Below are 18,128 nucleotides of genomic sequence, written 5' to 3'. Positions count from 1 at the left end.
TGCAGCTTCCTGCATCTCTGCCCTTTGGTCTGTGCCCACAGGTGACCAGTGTCCTTGTCCATCCCTAGCACATGGTCTGCAGGACTTTGTATCTCCTTGTACTCATATGAACAGAGGGTCTGAGGAAGCTGTGGGTCCTGGGAAAGGCAGCCCCGTAGTCTGGTTCTCACACAGTATTTCTTCTTTGATTCTGAATAAGTCTCTTGTTGTTGTGTGTTTGTTTGTTTTAAACTGACCACTTGGAAGAAATCCCTTGGTTATCTGTGGTTCTCATGCTCTGTCCTGTCCCTAGCCCATTGGGGTCGGGTGACTCACTTTTCTGTAACCTATGTAAGGAGTTTTGGTGGCCCAGGTGGGAGGGTGGAGGCAGCCTCCAGAAGGACCACAGGATCCTTATTACTGTCGTCTGGTTTTGGACAACCAGTTGAGCTTTGATAGGAAAACTCTGACAGGAGAGAGCAATCAGCTGAAACTAACATTCCCCATCCATCCCTGTTCATATGAAAAGTTTGGTTCTTCTCCCACTTTTGAATGATGATATTCAGGCTAGGCATTGATGTTACAGTAAAAAAGGAAAAAAAAAATACATATATATATATATATATACACACAGACAAATCCAAGGCTGTGAGGTGAATGAGTGTCTGTTTGGATTCCACAGAACCAAAATTCATGTCGAACAAAGTGAAGTCTGTAGACGATGACTTTGAATGATCTGTAGTGTGTGTGTGTCTCTCTTGTGTGTGAGCCCCACACCCCGTGTTCCTGTGAAGATACTTTGAATGGCAGCCAACCTGCTCACGTTAACCACACGTCTGAAGCAAACATGGCCCTCTCAAGGTAATTTATTTTATGCATTTACTGTTTACCGAACAAAACGTCTGACTGTGTACGCTAGTGTATTTGGCAGCATTGTCGACGGCGCCCCCCTGTGTTTGCCTGAGATACTGCGCTCAAGGTAGAGGTTCCACTCTGCTCATCACTGCAATTTGCACATTGCTCCGTGGACGCTCAGAGGCCTGTGTTCTGTCCCTGTTAATGGAAGTGTGCTCTGAACCTGTCTGCCTCCTTCCGCTACTCCTTGCCTTCGGTCTCAGTCCCCAGAGGGTGTCCACAACCACTTGGGACAGAAGGCAAAAGTGGAATTCAGACAGAAGCTTGATTGGCTCTTCAGTGACAAGCTTGGCCTTGCCGTGGCCCAGACATCAGCCTGCCCAGAATTGCCAGGAGGCTTTGGCAGACTCACGGTGCCACAGCACAGTCCTTCCTTTGCTGAGTTCAGTGGACACAGGCGGACTGGCGTGTGGCCAGAGGGGTGCCACAGCACAGCAGCCCTCAGATGCCTACCTTCCACCTTCCTTTCGATATCACAGACAACTCACTGAAGTGTCTCCAAGGAGAACAAGTTTTACCAAAATGAATCCTTCTGCATTTAACTGATCAAATGGATGAATCTGACCCTCTAGGTTTCTTTCCCCAGCGGGGAGCTGGTCTGAGTGTTGACTGTTGGCTTCACTGAAGCATCTTACCCTGAAGGCCTGAGAAGAAGCACAGTGGCCAAGCTGGACTTAACTAGTAAGCCGCAATTGGCCACGGCTGCTGGAGGCTTCCTGCTTAGAGAAGGAGACAGGGAACTGAAGGAATAGTCAGGGGGTCAGAGAGACTAGGTTGAGTCTGGTTTTTCAGATGAATGAGAAGGAAAGGATTGGTGGAGGGTTTGGTGCTACAGTCGGAAGATTTGCAAATGCTAACACATTCCTGTGTGAGGCACATCACCATTTGTCAGTTATTGTGAATATGTGTATTTTAAGCAATAAGATTCAGCTGGTCAGATTTTTCTGGGCAGTCTCAGTGACGCATTTCCTGTGCTGTGATTGTTCTGAAGACAGAGTGGCTCTAACCACTGTGAGAAGCCCAAATAAAAATTCATCCCCCCCCCAAAAAAAAAACATGATCCAGAAAAAAAATTGATAAACTGGACTTCATCAAAATTTAAAGACACTATGCTTCAGAAAACATTATTAAGAAAACAAAATCTACTGAGATAAAATATTTGTAAATCACTTTCTGATAAAGGATTCAAATCCAGAATATATAAAGAACTTGTACAACTTAATAAAAAGATAAACAACCCAATGGGCAAAAAATTTAAAATAAACATTTCATCAAAGAAAAATTTTTAAAATGCTCAACATCATTACTCATTAGGAGTATAAAATTAAAACCACAATGTGCACTTCATACTCACTAAAATGACTATAATCAAAAAGACAGATATAATAGTAAGTGTTAACAGATTACGAAGAACTGATACCCTGAAACGCTGCAGGTGTAAAATGATACAGCTACATTGGAGAAGGTTGGCAGTTTTCCTTCAATGGTTAAACTTACTATATGACACAGTGATTCTACTCCTGGGTATCTTCCCAAGAAACATAAAAAAGGTGTCCACACAAAGACTTTTATACAAAAGTTTCTAAGAGTATTATGCATACTAAACAAAACAAAAACAAGAAACAGATAAAATGCCTACTGACTGGGAAATAGGTAAAATGTGGTATATATATACAAAAAACCCCACTGTTCAGCCATAAAAAGGAACAAACTATTATTATGTTACAACATGAATGTATCTTGACAATACTATGTTGCGTGAAAGAAGCCAGATGAAAGACTATATATTACATGACCATTTATATAAAATGGTTAGAAAAGATAAATCTATACATACAGAAAACAGATTGGAATGGTATGTAGAGCTGTTCATATGAGTGAGGATCCCTTCAAATGCTCTCAAACTACATTGAGGTACAAAATTTATATATTTTCCAAAATCATTCAATCATATACTTAAGGTGAATTTATAGTATAAAAAATATACATCTTCCGTTTTTTTTTTTTTTTCCAAAGTGGCCAAGACTGGGGGTGTAGATCAGTGGTGAGTGCTCACCTAGCATGTGGTAGGCCCTTCACTGGGCCTCTGACACTGCAAATCAATAAACAAAAATAAAATAAAACAGCTACAGGGGCTGGATTTGTAGCTCAGTGATAGAGCACTTGCCTGGCATGTGTGAGGCCCTGGGTTCAATCCTCAGCACCTGGTATAAATAATAATAAATAAAAGATCTACTGATTAAAAAAAGAAAATTAAACAAAGAAAAAACACAGCTACAATAAAATCAACATGGTTGAACATAACTTTCTGATAAAAGATAAAATATACTTCTCTTACCTCTGCTGGATATACTGGGCATAATCTGAGGAAGCATATTATTGCTTGTATCCATAGGCTGGGAATTATCTTGGCCCATCTGTTCATCAGGTGGCATATAGTCAGGAGGAGGTGTATCAGCTAAGAGGAAGAAAATGAGACAAGCTAAAATCCCAAAGAACAGTTAAAATCTTCATCCTGCTCAAAGTTATTACTTTACAGCATTAAAAAAATTTCAAGATTACCAGTAGGGTCCATTACTGAACATTAGATGCACAAAAATGCAGGCATTAGACAGCACATATACTAGTAATTGTAAACCTATTACAAACCCACATGTATGTACAACAGAATATGGTAATCCAAGATATTAAAATAGAATTAAAGGTCAAAAACTGCCTTTCTTTGCACAGAATCAAATACTCAGAGATATATCTTAAGAAAGTGTTAAAACCAGCACTGAATCAACACTATTAACTGGTGAAGACATAAAATGTAGTACATCTATGCAAAATAAAGTATGAAAGTTTGTTTTTGAGCAGATTCTTAACAGCAGGTTAAACAGTTGGTATTTAATTCCTCTACTACTTCCATATTTTAAACATGGTATTTGACAAAATAAAATCCAAACTATTGTTTTTATTATTATTAGTTTTTCAAAACATTACATAGTTCTTGACATATCATATTTCATACATTTGATTCAAGTGGGTTATGAACTCCCATTTTTACCCCATATACAGATTGCAGAATCACATCGGTTACACATCCACATTTTTAAATATTGCCATACTAGTGTCTGTTGTATTCTGTTGCCTTTCCTAACCTCTACTATCCCCTCTCCCCTCCCCTCCCCTCCCATCTTCTCTCTCTACCCCATCTACTGTAATTCATTTCTCTCCCTTGTTTTTTCCCTTTCCCCTCACTTCCTCTTATGTGTAATTTTGTATAAAAATTGTGTACAATAATTTTGTATAACAATTTTTCTTTGATGAAATGTCTATTTTAAATTGCATTTCCATGCAATTTCCCTTCTCTCTCCCTTTCCCTCCCACCTCTCATCCCTGTTTCATGTTAATCTTCTTCTCATGCTCTTCCTCCCTGCTCTGTTCTTAGTTGCTCTCCTTATATCAAAGAAGACATTTTGCACTTATTTTTTAGGGATTGGCTAGCTTCACTTAGCATAATCTGGTCTAATGCTATCCATTTCCCTGCAAATGCCATGATTTTGTCATTTTTTAGTGCAGAGAAATACTCCATTGTGTATAAATGCCACAGTTGTTTTTATCCATTCATCTATTGAAGGACATCTAGGTTGGTTCCACAGTCTTGATATTGTGAATTGCAATGCTATGAACATCGATATAGCAATATCCCTATAGTATGCTCTTTTAAGGTCTTTAGGGAATAGTCCGAAGAGGGGAATAGCTGGGTCAAATGGTGGTTCCATTCCCAGCTTTCCAAGGAAGCTCCATACTGCTTCCCAAATTGGCCACACCAATTTGCAGTCCCACCAGCAATGTACAAGTGTACCCTTTTCCCCACATCCTCGCCAGCACTTGTTGTTGTTTGGCTTCATAATGGCTGCCATTCTTACCGGAGTGAGATGGTATCTTAGGGTGGTTTGGATTTTCAATTCTCTGACTGCTAGAGATGGTGAGCATTTTTTCATGTACTTGTGGATTGATTGTATGTTCTCCTCTAAGAAGTGTCTGTTCAGGTCCTTGGCCCATTTGTTGATTGGGTTATTTGTTATCTTATTGTCTAATTTTTTGAGTTCTTTGTATACTCTGGATATTAGGGCTCTATCTGAAGTGTGAGGAGTAAAAATTTGTTCCCATGATGTAGGCTCCCTATTTACCTCTCTTATTGTTTCTCTTGCTGAGAAAAAACTTTTTAGTTTAAGTAAGTCCCATTTGTTGATTCTTGTTTTAAACTCTTGTGCTATGGGTGTCCTATTAGGGAATTTGCAGCCCGACCCCACAATATGTAAATCAGAGCCAAGTTTTTCTCCTATGAGACACAGAGTCTCTGATCTGATATCAAGCTCCTTGATCCATTTTGAGTTAACTTTTGTGCATGGCGAGAGAAAGGAATTCAGTTTCATTTTGTTGCATACAAATTTCCAGTTTTCCCAGCACCATTTGTTGAAGATGCTATCCTTCCTCCATTGCATGCTTTTAGCCCCTTTATCAAATATAAGATAGTTGTAATTTTGTGGATTGGTCTCTGTGTCCTCTATTCTGTATCATTGGTCCACCTGCCTGTTTTGGTACCAGTACCATGCTGTTTTTGTTACTATTGCTCTGTAGTATAGTTTCAAGTCTAGTATCGCTATACCACCTGATTCACTCTTCCTGCTTAGAATTGTTTTTGCTATTCTGGGTATTTTATTTTTCCATATGAATGTCATGATTGCTTTATCTATTTTTACAAGAAGTGACATTGGGATTTTGATTGTCATTGTTTTAAACCTATAGAGAACTTTTGGTAATATCGCCATTTTGATGATGTTAGTTCTGTCTATCCATGAACAGGGTATATATTTCCATCTTCTAAGATCTTCTTCTATTTCTCTCTTTAGGGTTCTGTAGTTTTCATTGTATAAATATTTCACCTCTTTTGTTAGGTTGATTCCCAAGTATTTTATTTATTTATTTATTTTGAGGATATTGTGAATGGGGTGGTTGTCCTCATTTCCATTTCAGATTTGTCGCAGATATACAGGAATGCCTTTGATTTATGCATGTTGATTTCATAACCTGCCACTTTGCTGAATTCATTTATTAGCTCTAGTAGTTTCTTTGTAGACCCTTTTGGGTCTGCTATGTATAGAATCATGTCATCCACAAATAGTGATAATTTAAGTTCTTCTTTTTCTTTTTTTATGCCTTTAATTTCTTTCATCTAATTGCTCTGGCCAGTGTTTCAAGAACTATGTTGAACAGAATTGGTGAGAGAGGGCATCCTTGTCTTGTTCCAGATTTTAGAGGGAATGCCATCAATTTTTCTCCGTTCAGAATGATGTTAGCCTGAGGCTTAGCATAGATAGCTTTTACAATATTGAGGTACATTCCTGTTATCCCTAGTTTTTCTAGTGTTTTGAACATAAAGGGATGCTGTACTTTGTCGAATGCTTTTTCTGCATCTGTCAAGATGATCATATGGTTCTTATCTTTAAGTCTATTGATGTGGTAAATAACATTTATTGAACCAGCCTTGCATCCCAGGAATGAATCTTACTTGATCATGATGCACAATCTTTTTGATAATGTTTCTGTATCCGATTTGCCAGAATTTTATTGAGGATTTTTGCATCTATGTTCATTAGAGATGCCGGTCTGTAGTTTTCTTTCTTTGAAGTATCTTTGTCTGGTTTAGGAATCAGGGTGATGTTTGCCTCGTAGAATGAATTTGGAAGTTCTCCCTCTATTTCTATTTCCTGGAATAGCTTGAAAAGTATTGGTATTAGTTCTTCTTTGGAGGTTTTGTAAAACTCTGCTGTATACCCATCTGGTCCTGGGCTTTTCTTAGTTGGTAGTCTTTTGATGGCTTCTTCTATTTCCTCAATTGATATTGGTCTGTTCAGGTTGTGTATATCCCCCTGACTAAATCTGAGCAGATCATATGACTTAAGAAATTTATCAATGCCTTCACTATCTTCTATTTTATTGGAGTATAAGGATTCAAAATACTTTCTAATTATCTTCTGTATTTCTGAAGTGTCTGTTGTGATATTGCCTTTTTCATCCTGTATGCTAGTAATTTGAGTTCTCGCTCTTCTTCTCTTCATTAGCATGGCTAAGGTCTGTTGATCTTATTTATTTTTAAAGAACAACTTTTAGTTTTGTCAAATTTTTCAGTTGTTTTTTTTGTTTCAATTTCATTGATTTCAGCTCTGCTTTTAATTATTTCTTGCCTTCTACTACTTTTGCTGTTGTTTTGCTCTTCTTTTTCTAGGGTTTTGAGATGAAGTGTGAAATCATTTATTTGTTGGTTTTTTCTTTTTTTAAGGAATGAAATCCAAGCAATGAATTTTCCTCTTAGAACTGCTTTCATTGTGTTCCATAGATTCCGATATGTTATGTCAGTGTTTTCATTTATCTCTAAGAATTTTTTAATTTCCTCCTTGATGTCTTCTGTAATCCATTGATCATTCAGTAACATATTATTCATTCTCCAAGTGATGCAGGATTTTTCCTTCCTTTTTTTATCATTGATTTCCAGTTTCATTCCATTATGATCACATAGGATGCATGGTATTATCTCTACTCCTTTATGATTCCTAAGAGTTGCCCTGTGACATAATATATGGTCTATTTTTGCGAAGGATCCATGTGCTGCTGAGAAAAAAGTGTAACTGCTTGATGTTGGGTGGTATATTCTATATATGCCAATTAAGTCTAGGTTATTAATTGTATTATTAAGTTCTATAGTTTCTTTATTCAACTTTTGTTTGGAAGATCTGTCCAGTGGTGAGAGAGGTGTGTTGAAGTCTCCCATAATTATTGAATTGTGGTGTATTTGACTCTTGAACTTGAGAAGAGTTTGTTTGATGAACATAGCTGAACCATTGTTTGGGGCATATATATTTATGATTGTTATTACTTGTTAGTGTATGGTTCCCTTGAGCAGTATGTAGTGTTCTTCTTTATCCCTTCTGATTAACATTGGCTTGAAGTCTATTTTATTTGATACAAGTATGGACACTCCTGCTTGTTTCTGAGGTCCATATGACTGATATAATTTTTCCCAACCTTTCACCCTCAGTCTATGTATGTATTTTCCTATCAAATGTGTCTCCTATAGGCAGCATATTGTTGGATCTTTTTTTTTTTTTTTGGATTCATTCTACTAGACTGTGTCTCTTGATTGGTGAGTTTAAGCAATTAACATTTAGGGTTACTATTGAGATATGGTTTGTACTTCCTGCCATATTTGGTTATTTATGTTACTTAACATGATTTGTTTTTCCTCTTTGGTTATTTTTTCCCTTTACTGTACTACCTCCCACTGCTGGTTTACATTGTTATTTTTCATTTCCTCTTCCTGTAATGTTTTGCCAAGGATGTTTTGAAGAGCTGGTTTTCTAGCTACAAATTCTTTTAACTTTTGTTTATCGTGGAAGGTTTTAATTTCATCTTCCACCCTGAAGCTTAATTTCACTGGATACACGATTCTTGGTTGGAACCCATTTTCTTTCAGCGTTTGAAATATGTTGTTCCAGGATCTTCTTGCTTTCAGAATCTGTGTTGAAAGGTCAGCTGTTATCCTGATTGGTTTACCCCTAAATGTAGTCTGCTTCCTCTCTCTTGTGGCTTTTAAGATTTTCTTCTTATTCTGTATGTTGGACATCTTCATTATAATGTGTCTTGGTTTAGATCTCTTATGATTTTGCACATTCGGTGTCCTATAGGCTTCTAGGATTTGGAATTCTGTTTTATTCTTGAAGTCTGGGAAGTTTTCTCGTATTATGTCATTGAACAGATTGCTCATTCCATTGGTTTATACCTCTATACCTTCCTCTATCCCAATAACTCTTAAGTTTGGTCTCTTTATGTTATACCATATTTCTAGGATGTTCTGCTCATGGTTTCTTAAACAGTCTCGCTGAGCTGTCTATGTTCTTTTCAAGTTGAAATATTTTGTCTTCATTGTCTGATGTTCTATCTTCTAAGTTTTCAGCTCTGCTGGTAGTACTCTCATTGTCTGATTTTGCTGTCTAATGTCTTCCTTGAGACTCAAGATCATCTGAAGCATGTATATCCTGAATTCTTTATCTGACATTCCATCTGCTGCAGATATTACCTCTTCTAAAGTTGAGTTGACCTGCATTGCTTGTGGTCTTTTCTTTCTTTGTCTTTTCATACTGCTCACCTTTCTTTCTTCTTTCTGAAACTGTTGTGTTATTGATTTTCCCTCTATATATTTATACTGCTCTTGTCTAGTTGCAAAGTCTCCCTTTTGTGGAGAAAGACAATGTTAACAGTTCCCAATATCAATATTACATCATCTAAGCACACGTTTTCCTTATTACTACATTTATAGCTAGACTCTATGTCTACAAATATTGGTTTCAATTATCATTTACAAATATAGTCATTAGTTACATGAAAGGCATACTGTTTGAGGTAGCTTGAAGAAAACTGAATTTCAGGTGTAGGATGTTATGTTCAGGGGTAAAGGAGTGAGGGTATGGGGTTAATCTAACTTAGTAACTTTGGGAAGCTCTAACCAATAGATGGGTAACTTATGGAAGAATGTGTAGATTCAAATTCCTATCTATATTTATAAGATTACCCTACTTATAATTAGTAAAATTTAGGGGGTTGCAAGTGGGATAGAGGGAGTAAGAAGGAGAAAAACAAATAAAAAGGAAAAAAAGAGAAAAAAGAGAGCGGGAAAAAGAAAAAAGAGAAAAAAGAAAGAAAGAAAAGGGGGGGAGGGAGGTGGGGCATATGCAATTTCTCTATATTATATTATTCTGGTGATTCAGTTGTTAAAGACCCTTTTCATGCACAATTCTTGGTTTCACATCTGTTGAGGTTGCGAGGACCAGAGGGGGGAGGGTAGAGGAGACTGAATGAATGGATGAAGAGAGAAAGAGAAGAGTAAAGAGAAAGAAAAAAAAATGTCTCTCAGAACTCTGTTTTCTTTTCTTCCAGTTGGTGGCATTTTCTATTCCTAGGTTGAGTCTCTGGGTTCAAGGTGGTGGTGGTAGTCAGTGTGAGAGGACTTGAGCTTCCACCTGTGGCCTCTCTACTCTTATTCTCTGAGATGTAAACAAGGTGCCTGATCTGCTGCAGAACTGAGCTTGTAGCCACGCCCACCAGTTGGTGGTTTTAAGTGTTGGTGGGATTTTCCAAGATGAGTTCCATCAGTTTTTCTCATAAGGTGTTTGATGAGGTGGGGGGTGTTGGGGAGACCTTTTGTTTGTCCAGAGCTCTGTCAGGTGACTGCATGGGTGGGTGGCTCGGCCCCTCCTCCAGTTGGGGTGGTCTGTCTACCATGCTGGTGGGTGGCTGTACCCACCATTCCAGGCCACGTGGTCTGCCTACTGTGCAGGCAGGAGGCTGGGCTCCTCCTCCAGTTGGGGTGGTCTGTCTACCACGCAGGCAGGCCGGTGGGCCCCTTCTCTGGGTCACGAGGTCTGCCTGGCAAACTATTTTTGAAATCAAACAATTATCTGAAGAATATACAGTCAGATGTAACTAGCTCTTTTATAACATAGTTCACCAGAAGGATCAGCAGTAAGAACAAATGCTGATACTCAGGGGTTGTTAGTATTATTACTTTTCTTTTTTCCTCTCAATAAAGTCTTTCCTGGGAGTTGAAATGGACTTCCTGGTCCAGAACTTGCTGGGGAGTTAGGATATGTACTGCTAGCAGGGGAAGGGGGATAGGGGCTATTTGGAGATAAGGGAAAAGGAGTGTTGCTGGGCTGATGGAAAGAATCTGGAAATGTGGCATTTTGTGGCATATGCGGTTCATTGTGGCTCAGGTTCCTAAACTCAACCAGAAGGCTGTGTTGTGAATTGAATTCATTATGACGTGACACTAACACTGGAGGTAAGACTGAAAGACAAAAATGAAGTCATTATTTAGAAATTACTAAAGCAAATGTCCCACCCACCTTAAAGGATTAGCAGAAAGGATTCATGTAAAACTACAAACCATTTAAAACAATTTACTTTTAGGAAAGACTGTTTTGTAGAAACCTGAAACTATATTAACATAATAACTATTTAATAACTATTGCATTTAGCCTGTATAAGAGACTCTGGAAGACAGAAAATCCAGAAAAGATACCACTGATATTCTTTGATACACAGACTTGTTTTAAAAAATCCATAATACAGAATATTAATGCAAAAGAAGTTCAATAAATGAACACTCCCATCTAACAGGGAATCAGAATATTATAGAAAAGACAACACCTGTTCAGATCTTTAAAAAATCAGGAGGATTTCACATGTGAGTGCTAGGGGAAGAGAACCATAGAGGAGGGAGATGGGAAAACACAAGTCACTTGGCCTAGGAACTGAACCCTATGGGAGGTAAGAATAGAGAATAAAGATGAGGTAAGTTATGGAGATGCCCTAAAAACCTTCACGTTTCCAATCTGAATATTTTCATCATTCTTAATTTGAAAAAAATTCAAATTTTGTGTTCTTCGGTAAAGTTTTCTTTACTAAAAATATTAATGTTCCCCTAGTAGAAGTCTTCTATTCAAAGTCTGTCTTGTATATATGATAATAGTGAAATTTCTCATATGGAAAATATATAACATTTAAATAGATTTTTTTTAAATAAAACTTTAACCTTATTCAAATGTTCATTTTCTCTAAAGACCCATGTGATCAAAACAACATTCAAACACCTGATTACTTACTTTTTCTTATAGGAAACTAAAATCTGATTCTTCATATTCTTAAATGACAATTCATCTCTTTTAATAACTTTCCTATATTTGTCAATGTAATTTTTCATTCAGAAAAATCTCACTGATTTTGATATCATTTTGTACAAACAAAACTGGTTTGTTTTTTAGCTTCATACTTCCCCCTCCCTGAAGTTGAGATACATACAACAAATCAAATGCTCACTATTTGTACTGGTTTTTCATTTTACTGAATTTGTGCTATAAATATACAGTCAACATTGACTACAACATTTTTTTTCTACTGTTGTTCTCCTTTCAGAATGATGGGGCAACGACCATTGGAAAGAAGGGCATTAAATGATAGCAAGAAATTTTCTTATCTAATTAAAAAGACTTCGTAAGCTAAAGAATTCAGTCTACTAAAGGTTCATTTGCTGTGTTTTTTTTTTTTTAACTAAAGGCATAACTAAAATCACTGACTTCCCCTACTTTTATATTATGTGCATACATAAATTTTTAAAACTATTTTATTATTCCCAAATAATATGTGGAGTTTATAAAGACTACAGCATAAACATATAAAAACGATCAGATTTTAACAAAACAGCAATTTCTAGCCATCTCCCATACTGTTTCCATAAATAACAAATTTAAATATTAAACCATTTCTTCTGATATTTATTTTGTGCACTGCTAAATAACATACTTATATTGCTATTACTGATTTGTCAAGACATTATTTGTAGACATGCTCTTGTAGCAAATGAGGCAGCTTTCTTGTTTTATTCCATTCCCAATTTCCCTTCCCCACAACTGTCATAAAAAATTGTGATAAATATCCAGTGTTTATATTTAGTATATATGTATGCATATATATATGGATACATATTAAACATTGTTGAGTCAAGTGTACTGTGATTTCAACTCAAACAGTGCTTTTATTAATGTTAAGTATTGCCTTGCTCCTTTATTTGCTTAATTTTAAGTGTGTATCACTAATTTCAGTATTCCACCAGGTCTGCCAAATGCCTATCAATATTATTTTTCATACAGCACAATCATCAAATAATTTATTAATTTCATGTTTTCCTTTGAGTCTTTCTTCGCTTTTGCTCCAACCTGGATTGGTTGCTACTCAAGATTCCCATAAACCTTCCCTCCTGTAGGATTTGTTCCCATTTCCTGGGCCTCATCTTATTAGTTTCCTGAGAAAGGATAAAAAATTTTTATATAAGAAAAATATCTGGAAAAAAAGTTTTCTCTGTTTGCAGACAGAATTCCAGATAACTTTTATCCCTCTGAATTTTGAGGGCACTGCTTCATTTTCTTTAGAATTCCAAATTGCACTGAGACATCCAATGTTCTGATTTCCAATCCTTTGTAGATGCCCTAAATTTTTCTCTCTGGAAGCTTTCAGAATCTTTTTTTTTTATATCCATGGTTTCCTAAGATTTCATGTGTAAATCTTTTTCAATCACTTGTTCTGATTACATGGTCAATGAGCCACTACAATTGCTTGAGCAGTAGTATTCCTTTGAAATTTTTTCTCTGCCATTTCCCCCATGTTCTATTTTCAGAATGTATTATTCTAGAATTACTATTTAATTTGAAATCCATTCTGAATCACATGATGTTTTAATTTAAATACCTGTTCATGCATTCAATCATCTAATCCTCATAATAATTCTGGGTGGTGAGTAGTAGTATTCCTATTTTATAATTAACTAGATTAATTTCACAGAAGATTTATGTAAATTGCTTGAATTTATATTGGTAGTATGGAGTAAAACCAGAATTCAAATCCAGAAAGTCTAGCTCCATAACCCACAATCTTAACTAGTATGCAACACCTCCCAACTATCTTCCATATTTTTTACCTTTGTGCAATATACTGCATACCAGCTAGTGGGTGATCCTCTATGTTACTTTACTTTCAAGTTTAAGTTTCCTTATCTATAAATTTATACACTCACAGGAGTCTAAAATGTTAGTGCCCTTTTCTAATTCTATGAAGAAATAACCTCATTGGGTTTGAAAACCACCTAGTCCATAAACACTTAATACTAATTTAGTAAGACAGTTATATGAAGTGATCATCTTGTGCTTGAAACTGGGCCAATGTGCCACTTCCTCCCCACCCCCCCAAGATGTTTGGATGAACTTGGGTCCAAATCAAGTTTTGTTGTTGTTGTTTTTCTTTTTTGTTGTTTTTGTTTGTTGGTGATACTGGGGATTAAACCCAGTTCGGCCTTTACACTATATCACCAATCTTTTTTGTTCCCCAGACAGGATCTCACAAATTCATCTGAGCTAGCCTCAAACTTGAAATCTTCCTGCCTCAGCCTTCTGAGTGGCTAGGATTACAGGCATGTATTCCAAAAATTAGATTTCTTAACATTCCATCTAGCAAGATAGGTGATCTATAGTGTTTTTAAAAGTATCAGAGGTATATGTTTGCTCTTTCTATAGAATGATTGTAGCTGAGAAAAATGGATTTATAGATAAACAAAAACTTCTTCTGGTTGCAGTCACACCCTGGCTATGGAAGTAACACACTTACTAGACTTACTATTAGCAAATATGTAGACTTGAGTGTTTTGCAGACATCTCTATGAAATCTTCCCATTTTCCTTTCTTCATCAATTACTTCAGGCTGCAGCATTCCTGGGACTCCATGAGAAATTGAAGATCATCTCAAATATTAAATAACAGCTCTAAAGCTCTCAAGTTGAAATTTCCCTGACAGGATAATCACTTCTATTCTTTTTGCTAGTTTCCATGTTCAATGTTACTTTCAGTCTTTTTACTACACTGGGTTTATGTTATCTGTAGTGTGGTGAACAGACTCTGAGATGGCCACCATGATTCCTGCCTTTGATTATTCATGTCCTTGGGTAAATCTTGAATGTAAGGAATGCTGTGATTTGCTTCTAACCAAAAGAATATGGCAAAGTGACAGGAGGTATGTGATTACATTCCATAAAAACATAATGCCATTCTTTCAGGAAGAAGCTGCCATAAATGGAAACTACTTATGCAGATGGACATGTGGTAAGCAACTGAAGGCAATCTCTTGTTGATGATCAGCAAGGGCCCAACAGCTTGCAAGGACTACTGAATTCTGTTAACAATTACAGTGACCATGGAAGCAGAGCCTTCCCCATCTGAACTTTTGATAAGACCTCAGGCCTGACCAATACTTTCATTAGAGGCTTGCAAAAAGCCAGCTAAACTATGACTAGATGCTCATTCACAAACTGTGAGGTAATAAGTGTGTCAAGATACTACATCTGCAGTAATTTGTTGTATAGCAATTGATAACTAATGCACTCAGCTACTATCTTAGCTACTGTGGTTTTAATATGTCCCCAAAATTCACATGTTGGAAACTTAATCCCTAACAGTGTTGGGAGGTGAAGGCTGATAAGAGGTAATTCAGGAGTAAGTTATTTATCATGAGAATTGATTCTGTTTTAAGTACAGCCCCCTCTGTCTTCTCCCCTGCCTCACTTATGCTAGCTTGCTATTCTGCCATCATATGATGCTATCAGAAGACCCTCACCAGAGACAGCCCCTTACCATGGGACTTTCCAGTTTCCAGAACCATGAGCTGAATAACTTTTTTAAAAAAATTTATGTGTGTGTGTGTGTGTGTGTGTGTATAACTTTATTTTATTATTTTTTAATGTGGTGCTGAGGATTGAACCCAGTGCTTCACATATGCGAGACAAGCACTCTACCACTGAGCCACAATCCCAGCCCCCATAACTTTCTATTGTTTATAATTTACCCAGTCTGTGGTATTGTTGTAGCAGCAATAAATGAACTAAAACATCAGTTTAGGTAATTAATTCCTTACCAAGAAAAAAAATACAGAGTAGCACCTACTAAGTGCTGGAAATGTTACTCTAGACACCGGGGATGCAGTAATGAATGAGACTAAGGAAGGCACTACTTATGTCAGTCAGTAAACAAAATAAATACCTAACAGTCAACAAGTGTTGGTGCTTTTGCAGCAAGTACTAAATAGAGTGAGAAAGAATGCCACAAAAATATGACAAGGGGAGAGTCCCTTAGCAGAAAAGGCAATATATAATGCTTGGAAACAGGAGTAGACAAGTCCAAGGAACAGAAGTCTGAGGACAGGTCATAAAGAGACCTGTTCTAAGTGTGAAAGAAAGCCTTTAAAGAGTTTTTAGTAGGAACTGACATGATTTGACATATGCTGTTTTAAATGTCACTCTGGCTGCCACATAGAAAATATAATGGGTTGAGGGGAAAGGAGAGAGAACAATTAGGAGAGTACTAAGTTGAGAGATGATGACAATCTATTATAAAGTAGTGCTTACAGATGGTGTGATGTGATAATATCAAGATATATTTTGAAGGTACAGTAAATAGCATTTGCTCATAGCTCAAATACAGGACTTAAGAATAAAAATGAACTTAGGCTTGGACAACAGTAATTCCATGAATACTGCCATGCACTTCAATAGAGAAACAGGAGAAAAAATGATTTAGTAGGGGGAAAAATCAAAAGTCATTGTTTATTAGACATTTAAGTGGAGATGTCAAGTAGATAACTGGATGTATAAGTCTAAAACTCAAGGGAGAAGTTGACGCTGGAGTTCAAAATTTAAGCATCAGCTTATAGATGATTTAACAAACCTGAGGTACTTAATGCATGACAGCATTTATGATAGAATAAAGACAGAGAAAAGATTCAAATACTAAGTCCTAAGAAACAGTAGAATAAGGCATCAAAGAGACTGAACAAGGACAATGAGATAGAAGAATCAGGAGAAAATATTGTCTTGAAAGTCAAAGAGAAAAAGTTTTGAGTAGGAGGGCAGAAGACCAACTATGTCAAACTATGAGAAGGAAGTAACACCAAGAAACAACCTTAATTTGTAAAAAGGCAGTCACTAGTGATGGTGAAACATTCAATGGTAGGGAAGAAAGACTAACTGGAAAAGTAACAAGAAAGAAGAAAAAATAAAAGTGTACAGATAATGAAAATGGAGAATTCTATAAAAAGACCAGAAAAAAATGCAATAGATAAGGAATAGGAGTGTGTGAATGAGGTCAGGACAGGAATTCTTTTTTAACTCTTATTTTAGGATGGGTGGTAACATAACATGATTATATGTTATCAGAAATAGTCTGGTAGAGGACAATATGATGCTGGGAAGACTGATGATATCGTTGGAACAATTTTCTTGAATAGACAAAAAGGAACAAGATCTAGTACATATCATCAGAAAGGAAGATCATCTAATTGTATATATAGGTGTTTACAGTGAAAAAAGAATTAGAACAAGCCAATATCCCTCCCACATTAAGTCTTTAAAAAGGCAACACAAAGTCAATAGAACCTTTCAATTAATAAATTAATTATATGCAAATCAGCCAGAGACATGTTTTTGTTTTGTTTTGTTTTGTTTTCCCTTTTAGTTTTGTTTTTAATTATTCTCAGGACAATAAAACCTACCTGGACTCTCCACTCTCTTATAATGGTAAGGGTTGATACAAACTTCTTTTTGCTTAGATCCAAAAGTAAATTCACAAATATCCAATGGCTTTAGCTCATGATGACTCTGCAAATCAGGCCAGTGCCAAACATGACAATATATAACATGGGGTAAACCTTTCCTGTGAGAAACCTGTAGGCATCCATCTAAAGATCTGGGAATAGTGACATATTTGCTTGGTTGTCCTGGACTGCTCAAGGCTTTCTCCAGTTCTTCCATGGCACCTTTTTTCTTTTTCAGTTTTTTCACCAAAACATTGACTGCCTTTTCTGCCCATTTTTTCTCCTCATCACCTTGTTTCTAGCCCAACAATCGCTTCACTGCTGGACTAGTAAAAGAAAACAAGCTGGCCATTGACGTCATTTGATACAAATCTTTAGAGACCTTCCCGTAATTAAAGTCAGTAGCTACTGAAAGAACAGATCACAGGTGAAAAGTCACATACAGGTCCTAAGCAGAAGGTCCAATTAAAGAAGGAGGAGTGACATTTATCTTCACAAGTGCCATATGCTTCTTTCATTGGTACAAGTCCTAAAAGAGAAAGCAGGAAAGGATCCTAATTTAAACCAATTCAATTTACATATATTTAAGTCAATATAACTGAAAAATGTGTTATTTGTCACTAAGAACAGAAAAGCATTACAAAGTAAAATAAAAAACAAAAATCTAGAAGAAGACATCTTCTCAAAAGGTTCTGTGACTTCTTACTTCCTTCTTCAGAGCATGAACAAATAATTAATCAACTGACAATGACATACCATAACTAAGCGTAAAAACAGGCTACTTCACTTTCTATATATTATCAAAAACAAAAACAAAAACAGACTCTTTCCTTTGGTAAAGCTACTAAGGCCTAAAAGAGTCCTCTAATATTTGCTTATGAAGTTCTTTCCTTCACCAAAGTTCATATATGTTACATGCTGTCAATTCTAAACATGACATGTGCTGAGGTGATCAAAATCCCCTAAAGTTTTTGTTTGTTTGTTTGTTTGTTTTTGGTGAT

General features: G+C 36.5%; 1 pseudogene; it reads right to left on the bottom strand.

Annotated features, from left to right (window-relative positions):
* Positions 1 to 17,491, bottom strand: part of LOC143640815 (mothers against decapentaplegic homolog 5-like) — a 28,283-nt pseudogene extending 10,792 nt beyond the window's left edge.
* Between the last annotated feature and the right edge of the window lie 637 nt (positions 17,492 to 18,128).

The sequence above is a fragment of the Callospermophilus lateralis genome, unplaced genomic scaffold (assembly GCF_048772815.1).
Source record: "Callospermophilus lateralis isolate mCalLat2 unplaced genomic scaffold, mCalLat2.hap1 Scaffold_65, whole genome shotgun sequence".
Taxonomy (NCBI): domain Eukaryota; kingdom Metazoa; phylum Chordata; class Mammalia; order Rodentia; family Sciuridae; genus Callospermophilus; species Callospermophilus lateralis.
The sequence above is the reverse complement of the archived record's forward strand: the minus strand, read 5'-3'. Positions and strand labels throughout refer to the sequence as shown.